This window comes from Salmo trutta, chromosome 1 (genome assembly GCF_901001165.1).
Source record: "Salmo trutta chromosome 1, fSalTru1.1, whole genome shotgun sequence".
Lineage (NCBI taxonomy): Eukaryota > Metazoa > Chordata > Actinopteri > Salmoniformes > Salmonidae > Salmo > Salmo trutta.
The window spans coordinates 37,317,069-37,339,464 of NC_042957.1; positions in this window are offsets into that span (position 1 = coordinate 37,317,069).

The following is a 22,396-nucleotide window of genomic DNA, read 5'->3' on the forward strand; positions in this document are numbered from 1 at the left end:
TGTTTGTCAAAATAATATCTGAAAATGTCAGTTGTTGAACATAATACTTCTATTTGCAATAGCAATTTATGATATATGCAGTTGAGGAATATTCAATGACCCAACACTACATGTAGGACGGTCATAAGACATTCCCACATATAGTATTTAAAAAATATATTTTTTATTTCACCTTTATTTAACCAGGTAAGCCAGTTGACAACCAGTTCCCATTTACAACTGCGACCTGGTCAAGATAAAGCAAAGCAGTGTGACACAAACAACAACACAGAGTTACACATGGAATAAACAAACGCACAGTCAATAACACAATAGAAAAGTATATATACAGTGTGTGTAAATGAAGTAAGATTAGGTTAGGTAAGGCAATAATGTCACGACTTCCGCCGAAGTCGGTTCCTCTCCTTGTTCGGGCGGCGTTCGGCGGTCGACGTCACCGGTCTTCTAGCCATCGCGATCCACCTTTCATTTTCCATTTGTTTTGTCTTGTTTTCCCACACACCTGGTTTACATTTCCCTCATTACTTGTCGTGTATTTAACCCTCTGTTCCCCCCATGTCTGTGTGTGAAATTGTTTATTGTTGAGGTTGGCATGCTTCCGGCTGGTTTGTGCCAGGTTCTGTTTTATACCCGTGCTTTGTGGCAGCCTGCACTTTGTACTTGGGTTTTTGTACTTTGTGCTGCCTCACTTGTTCGTTGGGCATTTGTTTTGTGATGCGGTTGCATTCTGTGCAAAGGATTGCCTAAGTAAAGTGCTTTGTCCACTCATCTCTGCTCTCCTGCGCCTGACATCTATGCACCAGCTACACTCACCCCATGACAAATAAATAGGCTGTAGTGGGGAAATAATTACAATTTTGCAAATAAACACTGGAGTGATAGAAGTGCAGAAGATTAATGTGCAAGTAGAGATACTGGGGTGCAAGGGAGCAAAATAAATACTAAAATAAAAGAAATAACAATATGGGGATGAGGTTGTTGGATGTGCTATTTACAGATGGGCTATGTACAGGTGAATTGATCTGTAAGCTGCTCTGATAGCTGATGCTTAAAGATAGTGAGGGATATGAGTCTCCAGCTTCAGTGATTTTTGCAATTCGTTCCAGTCATTGGCAGCAGAGAACTGGAAGGAAAGGCGGCCAAAGGAGGAATTGGATTTGGGGGTGACCAGTGAGATATACCTGCTGGAGCGGGTGCTACGGGTGGGTGCTGCTATGGTGACCAGTGAGCTGAGATGAGACGGGGCTTCAGCTAGCAAGGACTTATAGATGACCTGGAGCCAGTGGGTTTGGCGATGAGTATGAAGCGAGGGCCAGCCAACGAGAGCATACATGTCGCAGTGGTGGGTGGTATATGGGGCTTTGGTGACGAAACGGATGGCACTGTGATAGACAGCATCCAATTTGCTGAGTAGAGTGATGGAGGCTATTTTGTAAATGACATTGCCAAAGTCAAGGTAGGATAGTCAGTTTTACGAGGGTATGTTTGGCAGCATGAGTGAAGGATGCTTTGTTGCGAAATAGGAAGCCAATTCTAGATGTAATTTTGGAGTGGAGATGCTTAATGTGAGTCTGGAAGGAGAGTTTACAGTCTAACCAGACACCTAGGTATTTGTAGTTGTCCACATATTCTAAGTCAGAACCGTCCAGAGTAGTGATGCTGGGCGGGCGGGCCGTTGCGAGCAGCGATCGGTTGAAGAGCATGCATTTAGATTTACTTGCATTTAAGAGCAGTTGGAGGCTACGGAAGGAGAGTTGTATGGCATTGAAGCTTGTCTGGAGGTTAGTTAACACAGTGTCCAAAGAAGGTCCAGAAGTATACAGAATGGTGTCGTCTGCATAGAGGTGGATGAGAGAATCACTAGCAGCAAGAGCGACATCATTGATGCATATAGAGAAGAGAGTCGGCCCGAGAATTGAACCCTGTGGCACCCCCATAGAGATTGCCAGAGGTCCGGACAACAGGCCCTCCGATTTGATACACTGAACTCTATCTGAGAAGTAGTTGGTGAACTAGGCGAGGCAGTCATTTGAGAAACCAAGGCTGTTGAGTCTGCTGATAAGAATGCAGTGATTGACAGAGTCGAAAGCCTTGACCAGGTTGATGAACACAGCTGCACTGTATTGTTTTTTGTCGATGGCGATTATGATATCTTTTAGGACCTTGAGCGTGGCTGAGGTGCACCCATGACCAGCTCGGAAACCAGATTTTATAGCGGAGAAGGTACGGTGGGATTCAAAATGGTCTTTGATCTGCTTGTTTAACTTTGCTTTCGAAGACCTTAGAAAGGCAGAGTAGGATAGATTTGGGTCTGGAGTGTCTCCCCCTTTGAAGAGGGGGATCACCGTGGCAGCTTTCCAATCTTTGGGGATCTCAGACGATACGAAAGAGAGGTTGAACAGGCTAGTAATAGGGGTTGCAACAATTTTGGCTGATAATTTTAGAAAGAGAGGGTCCAGATTATCTAGCCCAGCTGATTCGTAGGGGTCCGGATTTGGGTTAAGGAGAAATGGGGAGGCTTGGGCAAGTTGCTGTGGGGGGTGCAGAGCTGTTGACTGGGATAGGGGTAGCCAGGTGGAAAGGCCAGCCGTAGAAAAATGCTTATTGAAATTCTCGATAATTGTAGATTTATCGGTGGTGACCGTGTTTCCTAGCATCAGTGCAGTGGGCAGCTGGGAGGAGGTGCTCTTATTCTCCATGGACTTTACAGTGTCCCAGAACTTTTTTGAGTTTGTGCTACAGGATGCACATTTCTGTTTGAAAAAGCTAGCCTTTGCTTTCCTAACTGCCTGTGTATATTGGTTCCTAACTTCCCTAAAAAGTTGCATATCGCGGGGGCTCTTCGATGCTAATGCAATATGCCATAGGATGTTTTTGTGCTGGTCAAGTGCAGTCAGGTCTGGAGTGAACCAAGGGCTATATCTGTTCCTAGTTCTACATTTTTTGAATGGGGCATGCTTATTTATGGTGGTGAGGTAAGCACTTTTAAAGAATAACCAGGCATCCTCTACTGATGGAATGAGATCAATATCTTTCCAGGATACCCGGGCCAGGTCGATTAGAAAGGCCTGCTCGCTGAAGTGTTTTAGGGAGCGTTTGACTGTGATGAGGGGTGGTTGTTTGACTGCGGACCCATTACAGATGCAGGCAAAGACTGTAGAGGTGTATTTAGAGGGTAGGTTGGTTAGGATGATATCTCTGAGGGTGCCCGAATTTACGGATTTGGGGTTGTACCTGGTAGGTTCCATGATAATTTGAGTGAGATTGAGGGCATCTAGTTTAGATTGTAGGACGGCCGGGGTGTTAAGCATATCCCAGTTTATGTCACCAAACAGTACAAACTGAAGATAAACAGGGGGCAATTAATTCACATATGGTGTCCAGGGCGCAGGTGGGGGCTGAGGGGGTCTGTAAACAAGTGGCAACAGTGAGAGACTTATTTCAGAAAGGTGGATTTTTAAAAATAGAAGCTGTTTGGGCACAGACCTGGATAGCATGATAGAACTCTGCAGGCTGTCTCTGCAGTAGATTGCAACTCCACCCCCTTTGGCAGTACTGTCTTGGCGGAAAATGTATACACATACATAGAGGCATTTTTCAGCTATGATTTTACCACTCAGAATCCAGAATGGATATGACGATGGGGCCAGCACAGGATGTAATACACCCTTACAACAATCTAATTTTTGATCTTCTTGACTTTTTATCTGGTAAACTGCTACTATGTGTCAAGAAAAGAGCCCCAATCAGGGGTTAGTGTACTCCAGTAAAAAAGGGCTGGTTTTGATGATTAACTATTGCCCTATGTCCCTGTTCATAGGGGCATGAGAGACTCATCAATGGTAGAATTGAGTTGGCACTTTATTGGCCCAAACACCCACAAGGTTGAGGTTACTCATGGACAGTAATTAGTCTTTTTTTTAAAGTTTTTTGCATTGATGCTTTGCGTCTTCTAACTGTCCAAGAATAGGATCCAAAGTGTTAGGAAATATTTTTTCCCATAAATACAGAGGAGGATGTCTCTCCTCATACCTCTGGCACTTTAGTCAGACTGCCAGACTGTGCACCACAGAGCCAATCATGAGAGAATACATACAGGTCAAGGGTGCCAATTGAAAGTCAAGGGGTGTGTCTGTGCCTTTTGGATTACTCTCTTTACAGAGAACCCCTGTGGTTCAAGTCAAGAGCTACCCTTCCCATTTCAGTCTGCTCTGTGCATGTCTGAAAGTGACAGAGTCAGCAGCCAAGAGAGTTTTTCACAATATGTCATAAAAAAATATTACACTTATAAACCTATGTAAAATGCTAATATGTATTAGATCCAGTCAATGGAATAACTAAGACCTGAATATGAATGCGTGATCCAATTCCTCCTTCTCTTTCTGTCAAGCAGGGTCAACCAAAAACACTTGGCCTGATGGTTCATGCAGATACTGGGGAAGCAATATAGAAATGTATTGATCCCTTAAATGATTTTACTATTAAATGACCCATATCACAACCCTCATACCTCTTCACAAAAATGCATTTTTTCATTTTTGGAAAAAGGATTTTACTCACAAAAGACGTAGGAATTTATATTTCCAGTTAGAAATAGTAGGCCGTGCATCAAATAACTATTTTCATCAGAAAAACGAACCCTCAAATGCACTATTGCATTTTGTAAGTTGTCTGCAGGTGGCTTGTTGTGAATGCACTCAAATATCAAGTCATTATCAGGTTACGTAAACTGCATTCTAATACTCAAGAAGGATTTGTCTTAATGTACAGTGCATGAAAGTGAGGCTATGAAAAGGATTCTTTCACGTTATCAAGCTCAAGATTTGTCTGACTGACAAATCACTGCCCATTACTGAGTAAAAAGAGCATATAAAACATTGTTTTTCATGAGGCCTACCTGTGCGCCTTCCTTTAAGCACCTCTGTTCGAACACCTCTCCTGTCCTTAATCCATACCACATACAGCCATTTGCGGATCTTTTCAGTGTCTATGTGAAAGATAGTTATTGCAAGGCTGGAACATTTCTTAACTTAAAAAAAAAAAATGTTACACCCATGTAAAATGAAGGCCTGCAAGCTTACACTTAAATTTAGAAAAATTCATGTAAAATCATGTCAGATGAAAATGGACAAACTAAAGGGTGTGCAATGTGTAGGCCCACTGAGTGGACATTCTGAACCTTGTTTGAAGTCACTAGGTCACATGACCAAGGAGCTATTGAAATTCTACATTTTGAAAAATTCATGTAAAAACGTGTGAGATGAAAATGGACAGAGTAAAGGGTGTGCAATATAGAAGGGTAGTCAGTGGAAATTCTGAACCTTGTTTGAAGTCATTAGGTCACATGACCAAGGAGCTATTGAATTATTACATTTAAAAAAAAAATCATATAAAATCATGTAAGATGAACATGGACAAACTAAAGGGTGTGCAATGTGTAGGCCCACTGAGTGGACATTCTGAACCTTGTTTGAAGTCACTAGGTCACATGACCAAGGAGCTGTTGACATTTTAAAATTAGAAAAATTCATATAAAATCATGTGAGATGAAATTGGACAATCTAAAGGGTGTGCAATATGGAAGGGTAGTCAGTGGACATAATGAACCGTGTTTGATGTCATTAGGTCACATGACCAATTCGAATGTAAAAAAAAGTTTGTACTTTGTTTATGCTCCCTAACTAATTCAACGAGGAATACAAAATGCTGCTCACATTTCCACATGTTTATTAGCTTTGGAAAGCAAATTAATGTCCAAATTGTGAAATAAGACCTGTGCAATGTTGTGTGCAATTTTTCCAACATCATGACACTTATTTGGAGTCTGGCTCAAGTGGATCTCACCTCATGGAGTGGCAATGATCATGAGAATGGTGAGGAATTAGCCCAGAACTACACGGGAGGATCTTGTCAATGATCTCAAGGCAGCTGGGACCATAGTCACCAAGAAATCAATTGGTAACACACTACGCCGTGAAGGACTGAAATCTTGCAGCGCCCGCAAGGTCCCCCGCTCAAGAATACATATACATGCCCGTCTGAAGTTTGCCAATGAACATCTGAATGACTCAGAGGACAACTGGTGAAAGTGTTGTGGTCAGATGAGACCAAAATAGAGCTCATTGACATCAACTCAACTCGCCGTGTTTGGAGGAGGAGGAATGCTGCCTATGACCCCAAGAACACCATCCCCACCGTCAAACATGGAGGTGGAAACATTATGCTTTGGGGGTGTTTTTCTGCTAAGGGGACAGGACAACTTCACCGCATCAAAGGGATGATGGACACGGCCATGTATCGTCAAATCTTGGGTGAGAACCTCCTTCCCTCAGCCAGGGCATTGAAAATGTGTCATGGATGGGTATTCCAGCATGACAATGACCCAAAACACACGGCCAAGGCAACAAAAGAGTGGCTCAAGAAGAAGCACATTAAGGTCCTGGAGTGGCCTAGCCAGTCTCCAGACCTTAATCCCATAGACAATCTGTGGAGGGAGCTGAAGGTTCGAGTTGCCAAACGTCAGCCTCGAAACCTTAATGACTTGGAGAAGATCTGCAAAGAGGAGTGGGACAAAATCCCTCCTGAGATGTGTGCAAACCTGGTGGCCAACTACAACAAACGTCTGACCTCTGTGATTGCCAACAGGGGTTTTGCCACCAAGTACTGTCATGTTTTGCAGAGGGGTCAAATACTTATTTCCCTCATTAAAATGCTAATAATTTTATAACATTTTTGACATGGGTTTTTCTGGATTTTTTTGTTGTTATTCTGTCTCTCACTGTTCAAATAAACCTACTATTAAAATTATAGACTGATCATTTCTTTGTAAGTGGGCAAACGTACAAAATCATCACGGGATCAAATACGTTTTTCCTCCACTGTATCTAACAATTCCACAACAAAACCTAATATACACAGTCTAGTAAAGGAACGGTATAAGAATATTTAAATATAAAATATATTGATGAACAGTGACAGAGCGCCTAAGATGCAATAGATGCTAAAGAATAGATAGTGAAGGATACAGTATATACATATGAGATAAGTAATGTGAGATATGTAAACATTCTTAAAGTGGCTTTATTAAAGTGACTAGTGTTCCATTTATTAAAGTGGCCAATGATATCAAGTCTAGCTAGGCAGCCGCCTCTCTGTGCTAGTGATGGCTGTTTAACAATCTGAAGGCCTTGAGATTGAAAAATAGCTTCTATCTCTTTCTCCCAGCTTTGATGCACCTGTACTGACCTCACCTTCTGGATGTTAGCGGGGTGAACAGGCAGTGGCTCGGGTGGTTGCTGTCCTTGATGATCTTTTTGGCCTTCCTGTGACATCGGGTGGTGTAGGTGTCATGGAGGGCAGGTAGTTTGCACCCGGTGATGCGTTGTGCAGACCTCACTACCCTCTGGAGAGCCTTCTGGTTATGGGCAGAGCAGCTGCCATACCAGACGGTGATACAGCCCGACAGGATGCTCTCGATTGTGCATCTGTAAAAGTTTGTGAGTGTTTTTGGTGACAAGCCAAATTTCTTCAGCCTCCTGAGGTTGAAGAGGCGCTGCTGCGCCTTCTTCACCACACTGTCTGTGTGGGTGGACCATTTCAGTTTGTCTGTGATGTGTATGCCGAGGAACTTAAAACTCTCCACCCTCTCCACTACTGTCCCGTCAATGTAGATAGGGGGCTGCTCCCTCTGCTGTTTCCTGAAGTCCACGATCATCTCTTTTGTTTTGTTGACATTGAGTGTGAGGTTATTTTCCTGACTCCGAAGGCCCTCACCTCCTCCCTGTAGGCCATCTCGTCGTTGTTGGTAATCAAGTCTACCACTGTAGTGTCGTCTGCAAACTTGATGATTGAGTTGGAGGCGTGCATGGCCACGCAGTCGTGGGTGAACAGGGAGTACAGGAGAGGGCTGAGAACGCACCCTTGTGGGGACCCAGTGTTGAGGATCAGCGGGGTGGAGATGTTGTTACCTACACTCACCACCTGGGGGCAGCCCGTCAGGAAGTCCAGGACCCAGTTGCACAGGGCGAGGTCGAGACCCAGGGTCTCGAGCTTAATGGCAAGTTTGGAGGGTACTAGGGTGTTAAATGCTGAGCTGTAATCGATGAACAGCATTCTTACATAGGTATTCCTCTTGTCCAGATGGGTTAGGGCAGTGTGCAGTGTGATGGCGATTGCGTTGTTTGTGGACCTATTGGGTCGGTAAGCAAATTGGAGTGGGTCTAGGGTGTCAGGTAGGGTGGAGGTGATATGGTCCTTGCCTAGTCTCTCAAAGCACTTCATGATGACAGAAGTCCGTCGATGTGTCTGCTTGGGGGGGGGATATACACGACTGTGAACAAAAGGACTTGAGTTCCTGTATGTTGTAATGATCACACCACGTCTCGTTAATCATAAGGCATACACCCCCACCCTTCTTCTTACCAGAGAGATGCTTGTTTTGTCTCCCAGTGTCTGTTGGAAAGCAGACAGAACCAGGATTTCCTATAGGATTTCTTTCCTGTGCTTAGCTCTATTCCATTTTTTTATAAAAAAAACCCTAGTCCTTGCCGATGACAAGCATACCCATAACATGATGCAGCCACCACCATGCTTGAAAATATTAAGAGGGGTACTCAGTGATGTGTTGTTGGATTTTCCCCAAATGTAACGCTTTGTATTCAGGGCATAAAATTAATTTCTTTGGCACATCTTCTGCAATTTTACTTTAGTGCCTTATTGCAAACAGGATGCATGTTTTGGAAACATTTTATTCTGTACAGGCTTCCTTTTTTTCACATCTGTCATTTAGGTTAGTATTATGGAGTAAGTACAATGTTGTTGAGCCATCATCAGCTTTCGCCTATCTCTCTGTTACTGTTTTAAAGTCATAATTTGCCTCATGGTGGAATACCTGAGCGATTTGCTTCTTCTCCAGCAACTAAGTAAGGAAGGACACCTGTATCTTTGTAGTGACTGGTCCCATGTTTTATGAGCTGAAATGAAAGATCCCAGAAATGTTCCATACGCACAGTAAGCTTATTTCTCTCAAACTATGTGCACACGAGTTTACATCCTTGTTAGTGAGCATTTCTCCTTTGCCGAGATAATCCATCCATGTAACAGGTGTGGCATATCAAGAAGCTGATTTTATGAGCATGATCATTACACAGGTGCACCTTGTGCTGGGAAAAATAAAAGGCCACTCTAAAATGTGGAGTTTTGTCACACAACACAAAGCCACAGATTTCTCAACTTTTGAGGGAGTGTGCAATTGGCATGCTGACTTCAGGAATGTCCAACAGAGCTGCTGCCAGATAATTTAATTTTAATTTCTCTACCATAAGCCACCTCCAATGTTGTTTTAGAGAATTTGGCAGTACATCTAACCGGCCTCACAAACGCAGACCACGTGTATGGTGTTGTGTGGGAAAGCAGTCTGCTAATGTCAGCGTTGTGAACAGAGTGCCCCATGGTGGTGGTGGGGTTATGGTATGGGCAGGCATAAGCTATGGACAATGAACACAATTGCATTTTATCGATGGCAATTTTAATGCACAGAGATACCATGACGAGATCCTGAGACCCATTGTCGTGCCATTCATCCGCCACCATCACCTTATGTTTTGGCATGATAATGCACGGCCCCATATCGCAAGGATCTATTCACAATTCCTGGAAGCTAAAAATGGCCCTGTTCTTCCATGGCCTGCATTACTCACCAGACATGTCACCCATTGATCCCGTTTGGGATGCTCTGGATAGATGTGCACAACAGCGTTTTCCAGTTCCCAACAATGTCCAACAAGTCAACACAGCTATTGAAGAGGAGTGGGACAACATTCCATAGGCCACAATCAACAGCCTGATCAACTCTATGCAAAGGAGATGTGTCGTGCTGCTTTAATCAAATAGTGGTCACACCAGATACTGACTGGTTTTCTGATCGTCACACCTACTTTTTTTTAAAGTTAATGTATCTGTGAAGCCTTACATTCTCCTGCAAAATGTCTTGATAAACTTGGGAATTCATTTTTCTGTCGATGATAGCAAGCTGTCCAGGCCCTGAGGCAGCAAAGCAGCCCCAAACCATGGTGCTCCCTCCACCATAGTTTACAGTTGGGATGAGGTTTTGATGTTGGTGTGCTGTGCCTTTTTCTCTCCACACATAGTGTTGTGTGTTCCTTCCAAACAACTCAACTTTATTTTAATCTGTCCACAGAATATTTTGCCAGTAGTGCTGTGTTTTTTTTGGACAGCAGTGGCTTCTTCCATTGTGTCCTCCCATGAACAACATTCTTGTTTAGTGTTTTACGTATTGTAGACTGGTCAACAGAGTCGTTAGCATCTTCCAGAGATTTCTGTAAGTCTTTAGCTGACACTCTAGGATTCTTCTTAACCTCATTGAGCATTCTGCACTGTGCTCTTGCAGTCATCTTTGCAGGACGGCCACTCCTAGGGAGTGTAGCAACAGTGCTGAAATTTCTCAATTTATAGACAATTTGTCTTACCGTAGACTGACTTTTAGAGATCTTAGATCTTTTCAGTCTCCAGAGGGGGAATAGGCTTTGTCGTGCCCTTTTCACGACTGTCTTAGTGTGTTTGGACCATGATAGTTTTTTGGAACTTGAAGCTCTCAACCTGTTCCACTACAGCCCGTCGATGAGAATGGGGGCGTGCTCGGTCCTCCTTTTCCTGTAGTCCACAATCATCTCCTTTGTCTTGATCACATTGAGGGAGAGGTTGTTGTCCTGGCACCACACGACCAGATCTCTGACCTCCTCCTTGTCTCATCGTTGTTGGTGATCAGGCCTACCACTGTTGTGTCATCGGCAAACTTGATGGTGGTGTTGGAGTCATGCCTGGCCATGCAGTCATGAGTGAACAGGGAGTACAGGAGGGGACTGAGCTTGCACCCCTGAGGGGCCCCTGTGTTGAGGATCAGCATGGCGGATGTGTTGTTACCTGCCCTTACCACCTGGGGGAGGCCCATCAGGAAGTCCAGGACCAGTTGCAGAGGGAGGTGTTTAGTCCCAGAGTCCTTACTTTAGTGAATAGCTTTGAGGGCACTATGGTGTTGAAAGCTGAGCTGTAGTCAATGAATAGCATTCTCACATAGGTATTTATTTTGTCCAGGTGGGAAAGGGCAGTGTTGAGTGCAATAGAGATTGCATCATCCGTGGATCTGTTGGGGCGGTATGCAAATTGGAGTGGGTCTAGGGTTTCTGTGATAATGGTGTTGATGTGAGCCATGACCAGCCTTTCAAAGCACTTCATGGTGCAGACGTGAGTGCTACGGGTCGGTAGTCTTTTAGGCAGGTTACCTTAGTGTTCTTGGGCACAGGGACTATGGTGGTCTGCTTGACCACCATAGTCCCTGTGGTATTACAGACTCAGTCAGGGAGAGGTTGAAAATGTCAGTGAAGACACTTACCAGTTGGTCAGCGCATGCTCAGAGTACATGTCTTGGTAATCCGTATGGCCCAGCAGTCTTGTGAATGTTGACCTGTTTAAAGGTCTTACTCACATCGGCTACAGAGAGCGTGATCACACAGTCGTCCGGAACAGCTGGTGCTCTCATGCATATTTCAGTGTTACTTGCTTCGCAACGAGCATAGAAGTAAATTCTCATCTGGTAGGTTCGTGTCACTGGGCAGCTCGTGGCTGTGCTTCCCTTTGCAAGCCCTGCCACATCTGACGAGCGTCGGAGCCGGTGTAGTACAATTCAATCTTATTCCTGTATTGACGCTTTGCCTGTTTGATGGTTAGTCGGAGGGCATTGCGGGATTTCTTATAAGCGTCTCCATCTCAACCAAAAATTCTACGTTAAGGAATACACTGCGTGCACAATTATTAGGCAAGTGAGTATTCTGATCTTATCATTGTTTCTATTCACATTTCGAACTCCAAACCATATAAACTTGAATGCTTATTGGATTTCATCATTTTCAGGTGATATGTATTTGTGTAATGAGGGAGGGTGTGGCGAAAGTGAATAACACCTTATACCAAGGTGTGCATAATTATTAGGCATCCTCATTACCTCAGGTAAATGGGCCAAAAAAGAAATGTAACTGACAATGAAACGCCAAAAATGTAAAATGCCTTTCAGATGGATGCGACACTCTTTAAATAGCTAAACTATTGAGGTGTGACCACCGGACATTCAAACATTTTGTTGCGAATAGTCAACTGGGGCGCAAAAAACGCATGGGGAAGAAAAGGCACAAATTAACTGCAAAAGACTTGAGAAGAATTAAACGTGAAACTACCAGGAACCCATTATTCTCCAGTGCCACCGTATTCCAGAACTGCAACCTTCCTGGAGTGTTCAGAAGTACAAGGTGTCAAGTGCTCAGAGACATGGCCAAGGTCAAGAAGACGGAAACAAGACCACCACTGAATAAGATTCACAAGTTGAAATGTCAAGATTTGTCAAAGAAATACCTGAAGACAGATTTTTCAAAGGTTTTATGGACAGATGAAATGAAAGTGACTCTTGATGGACCAAATGGAGGGGCCTGTGGCTGGATCAGTAATGGACACAGGACACCACTTTGAGTCAGGTGCCAGCAAGGTGAAGGAGGGGTACTGGTATGGGCTGCTATCATTGAGGATGAGGTAGTTGGACCTTTTCGGGTTGAAGATGGATTGAAACTCAACTCCCAAACCTACTGCCAGTTTCTGGAAGATTCTTTCGTCAAACAAGAAGTCCTCAGCATTCAGCACTCTGCTTGGCTAGCCAGCAAGGGCCTCAAAGATGCCTGAATAATGACCTGGCCCCCTTCCTCACCTGACTTAAATTCTATTGAGAACTTGTGGCCCTTCTCAAACGTGAGATTTACAGTGATGGAAGACAATACACCTTTTTGAACAGCATTTGGGAGGCTGTGGTTGCTGCTTCAGCGAAAATTGATCGTGAACAGATCAAGAAACTGACAGACTCCATGGATGGAAGGCTCATGGCAGTTATTGAAAATAAGGGTGGCTATATTGGTCACTGAATATTTTTGAAAGGCCAAAAATGTTATATAATTGTCATTTTGTGTTACTTATCTGTTACACTTACTCTAAAAATTGAGAATAAACAAGTGAGTTGAGAGAAATTATTTGTGTAATTTAGTTGCCTAATAATTGTGCACACTTATATATTTCCCTGAGAAAGACAAAACTCACTTTTCCTTTGTTAAACATTCAGGTTTGAGGTCCAATAGCATTTTGGATTGACTGAGAGCATTGTGTTTGTTCAACAATAAAATTCATCCCGAGGAATACAATTTGCCTAATAATTGTGCACGCAGTGTAGTAACAGATAGAATAGAAATCCAGATAATTCCAAAGGGTTCAGCCATTATAGGCTGACTAGGTACATTGAGTCACGAGAACAATTACAATTTACCTCCCAAATTTAGACTACCGGAAAGCTAGTCCTTGTTTACAATGATCAGAAGTGCAATTCTCACAGTGAGGTTCAAACACATATGAGGTTCCTGTATATGTCTATAGACATATACAGGAACCCATTGTTTATGTAGTCTTGTGTCAGCTGGAACAGCCGTCGTGATATTCCGGCGCAGTTGTTGTCCAGGGAGGAGGTGGAGAGACTGGGTAAGACAGCTGTTGTCCAGTAACTGTCTCACGACGGTCTAATCCCAGCTCACGTTCCCTATTAGTGGGTGAACAATCCAATGCTTGGTGAATTCTGCTTCACAATGATAGGAAGAGCCAGGGTGAGGGTGTTTAAATTGTAGCATGGTATACCATGCTCACTGTCAGTGTGTTTACTTGTGTGTATTTAGCCTGTCTGTGTCTGTGTCCCATCTAGGGACCAGTGTTGAATATTAGCATGCGCTATACATGCTATGGTATAAGGGCTGATTGTTTATTCAATGCGTCAATTTGTTTTACTTATCCCTATCCAAATAAACTGTCTCGTGATGGATTTGTGAGGGCTATCATAGACATTTCTGTGGCTGTGTAAGTGTGTTTGTGTTTGGCTGCGACTGCATGGCCTTGAGCGATGCAAAGCAAAGTTTTCTGTGGCAGTGGCAGAGGAGATGGGCGCAGAGAAAGAGATGTTATGAGTCAGTGATTCTAAAGAGCGCTTGCTGTTAATCAACACAGCGATTCGAAGGGGCTGAGGCTTCTCACCATACACTTCCCCTTTTCACACACTCCCCATCCCCCACACAATCTGCTGTAGCACGGATTTATTTGCAGGTGATTTTAAGGTAGTCCCAATGACAGTCCTTGGTGTCAGTTGAACATGCAACCCCCGATAAACACAAGGCGAAGGGTCCTCCTTAAGAATGAAACCTTCATGGCTTCATTGAAGCTACCTTAGTGTAGGCTACAATAGATCAGAGAGTTATGCATTGGATTATTTAACGCCTCTTTCTCCATACTCTGTGAGACAGGCTTTATGCCTCATGTCAGAAGAGTGCTGCTAATATGCTAAACGGCGGCCTCCCTTATCTCTTGGCCCCTGCATATGGACTATTTAGCTCTAGCTTTGCATTAAAACATCCTCACTTTAGCACAATGCTAAAATTGTGTGTTCAGCTCATCTTGTGGATAACAGGATCCTCGGTGGATCAAGTGAAAGTGCAGTTGGCGGACGCACAGATTCCCTATTGCGTAATACTCCCTCTCTCTCTCTCACACACACATAAGCTCAGTGGGGGTCAGGCATGATGTAGGGAAGATTTAATTGGAGTGATATAATAAGGAAGCGAGCTCAGGTCATTCCAGTAGGTAGTTCCGCCATGATCACGCACTGTGAGGTAAGGAATCCACTCTAATCACTACGCTGTCTGCCTGTCCCACACCGGACTCATGCCACCCCTCATTTTTAATGTGTGTGTGTGAGGTATGTACGAGTGATACCACTAAACACATTCCATCCTACTGAGAAAGATTCTGCTTGGACTCTTCCTCTGATTCAGCCTCCTCCATGGCTGGTGTCACTCACCCATCATGTGACCTCGTACACAGATGGTGCTCTTATCACGGGCTAGCTGATGTGCTAAAGCGCCCTGATGCACTGAATTAAGCCTTTTAGCTGCTTCACAGAACCCACTGGCCTTCTGGCCATCCTCGCTACCCAGGACATTCTGTGGCAACACTGAAGACGAGGTGTCATGTGGTTTGCACTTTCTCCTGCGTCCAAAATTGCACCCTATTCTCTATGTACAGTATTGCACTACTTTTTTCCAGGGCCCATAGTGCTCTAATAAAAGTAGTGCACTATGTATGGAATAGGCTGCCATTTGGGACTCAGTCCTGGTTACAGCTGAGAATTCACCTTATTTAAGAACCCGGAAACAAAACAATGTCTGAATGTTCCATTGTGGCGTTCTTGCTGTTTTGCAAATGTTACAGCCTTCCCTGTAGCTCAGTTGGTAGAGCATGGTGTTTGCAACGCCAGGGTTGTGGGTTCAATTCCCACGGGGGGCCAGTACGGGAAAAAAATAAAAATGTATGAAATGTATGCATTCACTACTGTAAGTCGCTCTGGATAAGAGTGTCTGCTAAATGATGTAAATGTAATGTTAGCTAGCTATGTCGTGGGATCATACCAAGAAAAACCTTTCAAAGTCAAATGGTTAAGTCTGTGCCACATCTGCGGATTATTCAAGAGTGGGAGGATGATATGAAAAAATGGCCACATATCAGCTATGAAGACATCTTCAATTATTTTGTCTTGTCTTTCAGTGTGGATGGGTCAGAGATGAGGAGCTACAAAAGCACAGAGGTATATCAATACCTCCACAGTGACAAAGTTGGGCGAGTGCTTATTCACTGTCTTGAGGATGACAACTTGGTGTTCCTCAATGCAGATGTCCAGCCCAGTCAGAGTAAAACACAGCATCATTCTGCCTGGGTTCTTGTAATCTGTTGGCACGGTGGAGACTGTAGGGTGTTCATGTGTTGCAGGGCAGGGGAAGTCTTGCAGTCATGCAGCTGCAATACTATGGAAGGTAGCTAGCTTGCTGGCTTTTTGTTAATCATAACTTGCCCTTTCTATAACTGATACGTTTGACGTTAGCTAGTTACTTAGCTAGCTAGCTAATTGTGATGATACCTGCGGGTTTAGACTGGAGAGTAACTGTTAGAAGCACAGTAGTGAGTGTCAAGGAGCCATGACTTTCTGCAAGCCCAGATAGAGTGTTAAACTCTCAAGAACTTCTAGAAATCAAATGTCCTGTTCCGAGTAAGTGTGAGTCTCTGACTGAACTGTTCTCTGGCTAACTCACTGACGTGAAGCTGGTGGATGGGGTTCCTCAGCTGCAACCTAATGGAGCCTGTGGGTACATGCAGGTGCAAATGAGCATGTTCCAGAGGACTGGAGAGATGCAAACTGCTGTCTGGGCTTCATCTGAGCAGGTTGTTATTGATGTGCCTTTTGATGTGAAGTTCTGTGCTGATGTTATCCCTAAATTGAAGGCATTCTATTTCACACATATGCTGCCAAGTATAGTAGATGAGTTACAGTCATGCAGAATAACTGTGGTACAAATATATTCATCTATGTGGTATCTAAGGTCCTAATACTTCTGTTTTTAAATAGTTCTTATATTTTGTTCCTTGTGAAGTTCCGTCAGCTCTACTTTACTATCAAAGCATAACTCTTGGTGTTTTTTTTTTGTCTTGCACAGTTCTCTTCATATGCACATTTACCTGATTATATTTGCACAATTCTTTGTGTTTTTTTTGTCTTGCCTTGTACAGCTCTCTTAATACATGTTTATCTTATACCTAAGGATAACTCCTCATGATTTATGAATATTTTTATTGTACCTTGTATAGCTCGTTCTTTTCATATGGCAATTCATGAACTTATCTAAGCATACCATATCGTAACTTATCATGCGCTTGGCAAATTATGGTGTTAATAAAAACACAATGAAATTCAATTTTGTTAACATTTTCTTTGATACTTAAATGAAGGACGAGGAGGCATGTCTAAGGGTTTCAAATGTGTTTTCAGTTTGATTCTGGGTTTGGTTTTCAAGGGCACAAATGAAGAAAACAGTGTGGTACTTGATAATTCTTGTATCATCTGTCGGCACGGTGGAGACTGCAGGGTGTTCTTGTGTTGCAGGGCAGGGTCTGTTAGAGACATTGGTTGTTGCCTTCTCACCAAGCTGCTTGCCTATTGTCCTGTAGCCCATCCCAACCTTGTGCAGGTCTACAATTTTATCCCTGATGTCCTTACACAACTCTCTAGTCTTGGCCATTGTGGAGAGGTTAGAGTCTGTTTGATTGAGTGTGTGGACAGGTGTCTTTTATACAGGTAATGAGTTCAGACAGGTGCAGTTAATACAGGTAATGAGTGGAGAACAGGAGGGCTTCTTAAAGAAAAACTAACAGGTCTGTGAGTGCCGGAATTCTTACTGGTTGGTAGGTGATCAAATACTTATGTCATGCAATAAAATGCAAATTAATTACTTAAAAATCACACAATGTGATTTTCTGGATTTTTGTTTTAGATTCCGTCTCTCACAGTTGAAGTGTACTTATGATAAAAATTACAGACCTCTACATGCTTTGTAAGTAGGAAAACCTGCAAAATCGTCAGTGTATCAAATACTTGTTCTCCCCACTGTACTTATATGTACTTATTCCCATTCACCCCTTTAGATTTGTGTGTATTAGGTAGTTGTTGAGGAATTGTTAGATTACTTGATAGATATTACTGCACTGTCGGAACAAGAAGCACAAGCATTTCGCTACACTCCCATTAACATCTGCTAACCATGTGTATGTGACCAATAACATTTGATTTGATGAGATGTCGCCTTCTGGTCTGTACTGGAGCATCATAGCCCAGCCACTTCTCAGGGAAAGGTTGCTCTTCAGTTGGTCTCTTGTCCACGAAGTGATAGGAACACACATAGGGTCGGTTTGACAAAGGAGATGATTGTGGACTACAGGAAAAGGAGGACCGAGCACTCCCCCATTCTCATCGACGGAGCTGTAGTGGAGCGGGTTGAGCGCATCAAGTTCCTTGGCGTCCACATCACCAACAAACTAACATGGTCCAAGCACACCAAGACAGTCGTGAAGAGGGCATGACAAAACATATTCCCCCTGAAGAGACTGAAAAGATTTGGCATGGGTCCTCAGATACTCAAAAGGTTTTACAGCTGCACCATCGAGAGCTTCCTGACTAGTTGCATCACTGCCTGGTATGGAAACTGCTCGGCCTCCAGCCGCAAGGCACTACAGAGGGTAGTGCGTACGGCCTAGTACATCACTGGGGCCAACCTTCCTGCTATCCAGGACCTCTATACCAGGCAGTGTCAGAGGAAGGCCCTAAAATTTGTCAAAGACTCCAGCCGCCCTAGTCATAGACTGTTCTCTCTGCTACCGGAAGGCAAGCGGTACCGGAGTGCCAAGTCTAGGTCCAAGAGGCTTCTAAACAGCTTCTACCCCCAAGCCTTAAGACTCCTGAACAGCTAATCAAATGCCCCCGCACATTGACTCTGTACTGGCACCCCCTGTATATAGCCCAGCTATTGTTATTTACTGCTGCTCTTTAATTATTTGTTATCTCTTACGTTTTTTTGTATTTTCTTAAAACTGCATTGTTGGTTAAGGGCTTGTAAGTAAGCATTTCACTTTAAGGTCTACACCTGTTGTATTCGGTGCATGTGACAAATACATTTTACTTTGATTTGATTTGGTGGTTTCTTCAAGTTCAATGCTTTGAGCCAAACCCGTAGAGACTCCACGTCCTCAGTAGGTGGGTGCAAATCAAACAACTGCACTCTCTCCTCAAAAAAGTTAGGTGGTCAAAACACTCCTGCTGCATGAACAGCTTCTGTTTCTGACAGTTATTGTGGCATCCCCTTACCAAACATAAAATGCCTGTTTTCCGTGAATCCATGTTTGGAAAGTTGTGAAAAGCTATACTGAGTTAGTTAGCTAGCTAGCTGCTAACTATTGGCCGGAAGTGCCTAACTGGAAGTCCTCCACAAAAAAACTAAACAGACCCTGTCCATATTTCCATTGAAAATGAAGTGAATAGAAACACATTCATTATTGGCAGTATTACCCTATAGACAAGAAACGGGGGTGTTTACATTTTGTGAGGTAAAAAGTTGGGTGTCTCATTTTTATGAACCAATTTTTGGATTTATTTGATTTAACCTTTATTTAACTAGACAAGTCAGTTAAGAACAAATTCTTATTTACAATGACGGCCTACTAAAAGGTAAAATACCTTCTGCGGGGACGGGGGCTGTGATTAAAAATACAAATAAATTAAATACAAATATAGGACAAAACACACATCACGACAAGAGAGACAACACAACACTACATAAAGAGAGACCTAAGACAACAACATAGTATGGCAGCAGCACATAACAACGCAGCATGGTAGCAGCACAACATGACAACAACATGTCAGCAGCACAACATGGTAGCAGCACAAAACAGGGTACAAACATTATTGGGCACAGACAACAACACAAACGGCAAGAAGGTTGAGACAGCAATACATCACGCAAAGCAGCCACAACTGTCAGTAAGAGTGTCCATGACTGAATCTTTAATTATTTGTTTTTTCATGAATGAAGAGATTGAGAGATTGAGATTGAGATAAAACTGTCCAGTTTGAGTGTTTATTGCAGCTCGTTCCAGTCGCTAGCTGCAGCGAACTGAAAAGACGAGCGACCCAGGGATGTGTGTGCTTTGGGGACCTTTAACATAATGTGATTGGCAGAACGGGTGTAGTATGTGGAGGATGAGGGCTACAGTACATATCTCAGATAGGGGGGAGTGAGACCTAAGAGGGTTTTATAAATAAGCATCATCCAGTGGGTCTTGTGACGGGTATACAGAGATGACGAGTTTACAGAAGAGTATAGAGTGCAGTGATGTGTCCTATAAGGAGCATTGGTGGTAAATCTGATGGCCGAATGGTAAAGAACATCTAGCCGTTCGAGAGCACCCTTACCTGCTGATCTATACATTTAGTCTCCGTAATCTAGCATGGGTAGGATGGTCATGTGAATCAGGGATAGTTTGGCATCAGGGGTGAAAGAGGAGCAATTACGATAGATGAAACCAAGTCTAGATTAGCCTGCAGCTTTGATATGTGCTGAGAGAAGGACAGTGTACTGTCTAGCCATACTCCCAAGTACTTGTATGAGGTGAATTCCTCAAGCTCTAAACCCTCAGAGGTAGTAATCACACCTGTGGGGAGAGGGAAATACTTCTTACCAAACCACCACATTACCTTTATTTTGGAGGTGTTCAGAACAATGTTAAGGTTAAGGGCAGAGAAAGCTTGTTGGACACTTAGAAAGCTTTGTTGTAGAGCGTTTAACACCAAATCCAGGGAGGGGCCAGCTCAGTATGAGACTGTATCATCTGCATATACATGGATGAGAGAGCTTCCTACTGTCTGAGCTATGTGTCACACCCTGATCTGTTTCACCTGTGCTTGTCTCCACCCCCTCCAGGTGTCACCCATCTTCCCCATTATCCCCTGGGTGTTTAAACCTGTGTTTTCTGTCTGTCTGTGCCAGTTCGTCTTGTATGTTCCAAGTCAACCAGCATGTTTATTCCGTGCTCCTGCCTTTTCTATTCTCTTTGCTAGTCCTCCCGGTGTTGACCCTTGCCTGTTTTCTGGACTCTGTACCTGCCTGTCTGACTATTCTGCCTGCCCTGACCTCGAGCCTGCCTGCCACACTGTACCTCCTGGACTGGTTTTGACCTTTTTCCTGTCCTCAACTATTCTCTTGCCTACCCCTTTTGTATTATTAATAAATATCAAAGACTCAAACCATCTGCCTGCCGTGTCTGCTGGGTCTCGCCTTGTGCCCTAATACTATTTTGTTAATGTAAATAGAGAAGAACGTGGGGCCTAGGATCGAGCCTTGGGGTACACCCTTGGTGATAGGCTGTGGCTGAGACAGAAGATGTTCTGATTTTATACACTGCACTCTTTGAGAGAGGTAGTTAGCAAACCAGGACAAAGGCCCTCAGAGACACCAATACTCCTTAGCCGGCCCACAAGAATGGAATGGTCTACCGTATCAAAAGCTTTGGCCAAGTCAATAAAAATAGCAGCACACATTGCTTAGAATCAAGGGCAATGAGGACCTTTAAGGTTGCAGTGACACATCCATAACCTGAGAGGAAACCAGATTGCATACGAGATTGCAATTTCCCCCTTGTTTTCTGAGAGAGAGTACAATAATGCAATTTTCCTGCTCCAGCTACAATGGGAAGCAGTGGCCTTGACCTGAGTTTGACACCAAAGCATCTATCTACACTGTGACATTATCCTCTATCATTTAACAGTGAGACCATGTCAACAGACAATTGAATGCCGGAGCTGTTTAGCAGTGGAGAAGAGGTTGCAGACAGAGTGTAGACTGGAGGGGTCCACCCCGATCCTTCGTGAAGGTGAATGAGGCTGGCCCAAGTGGCTATCTGATAGGTGTCCTGCAGTGAGGGTGTCGGCAGGGTGACGGCTAATTGCCCATTCCTCTCCAAAGCACATTCAGAGGCTGGCTCCCACAACTACTCGATGCAATGTACAGTATGCGAGACCTACTGATATAGAAGACATTGATGAAGATGATATTCTCCCACCTCTAGCCTCCATAAAGCCAGTCTTAACTACTAGCAATTGCACTGACAGTACACATTTGTCTAAGGATAGCACCTTTGTGTTCCCATGATGTTGATCATTTAGCCAAAGGGTTCCTCTAACTGCACACTGGGACACGTTTCATTACACTTATTATTCTCAAAAGCAGTGGGGTTTCATTATGTACTGTATTTAACAGCTAAACTGTGGTACACAATGGGGGTTTAAAAGTGGATAGTAATTTGATCCATTGGCTATATGATCCAAGGCCATATAACTCTGAAATCATACACTGTGTGAAACCAAACACTGTGTTTTTACTGGGTGGTATTTCACCTATTGCCAGGCCATGACCATGACCACTGCAGTTTGTAAACAATGCTATACTATACTGAACAAAAATATAAATGCAACAATTCCAAAGATTTTACTTTTACTGAATTGCAGTTCATAAAAGGAAATCAGTCAATTGAAATAAATTCATTAGGCCCTAATCTATGGATTCCATGTGACTGGTTTTATGACTTGCCCTCTTGGGTGAGGATCATAAGCGCCAGATAAGCCCCCCCTACCCTCTCTCTCTCTCTCCCACCACAGTTTTATGACGGTTGTGAATTCCATTGTAGGAACTCTCTCTCCCACTCTGCAGGAATGGAAGTTAAAAATCTCTTTGTTACCACAGAGAGACTTTGCAGTATGGTAACATCAAAAGGTTGGACATTGAGACAATATTCCCAACACAAAGAATGTGGGAATTGGGAGGGAGGGACTTAAAGAACAATTATGTCAGATCGGTTGTTGTTTTGGGAT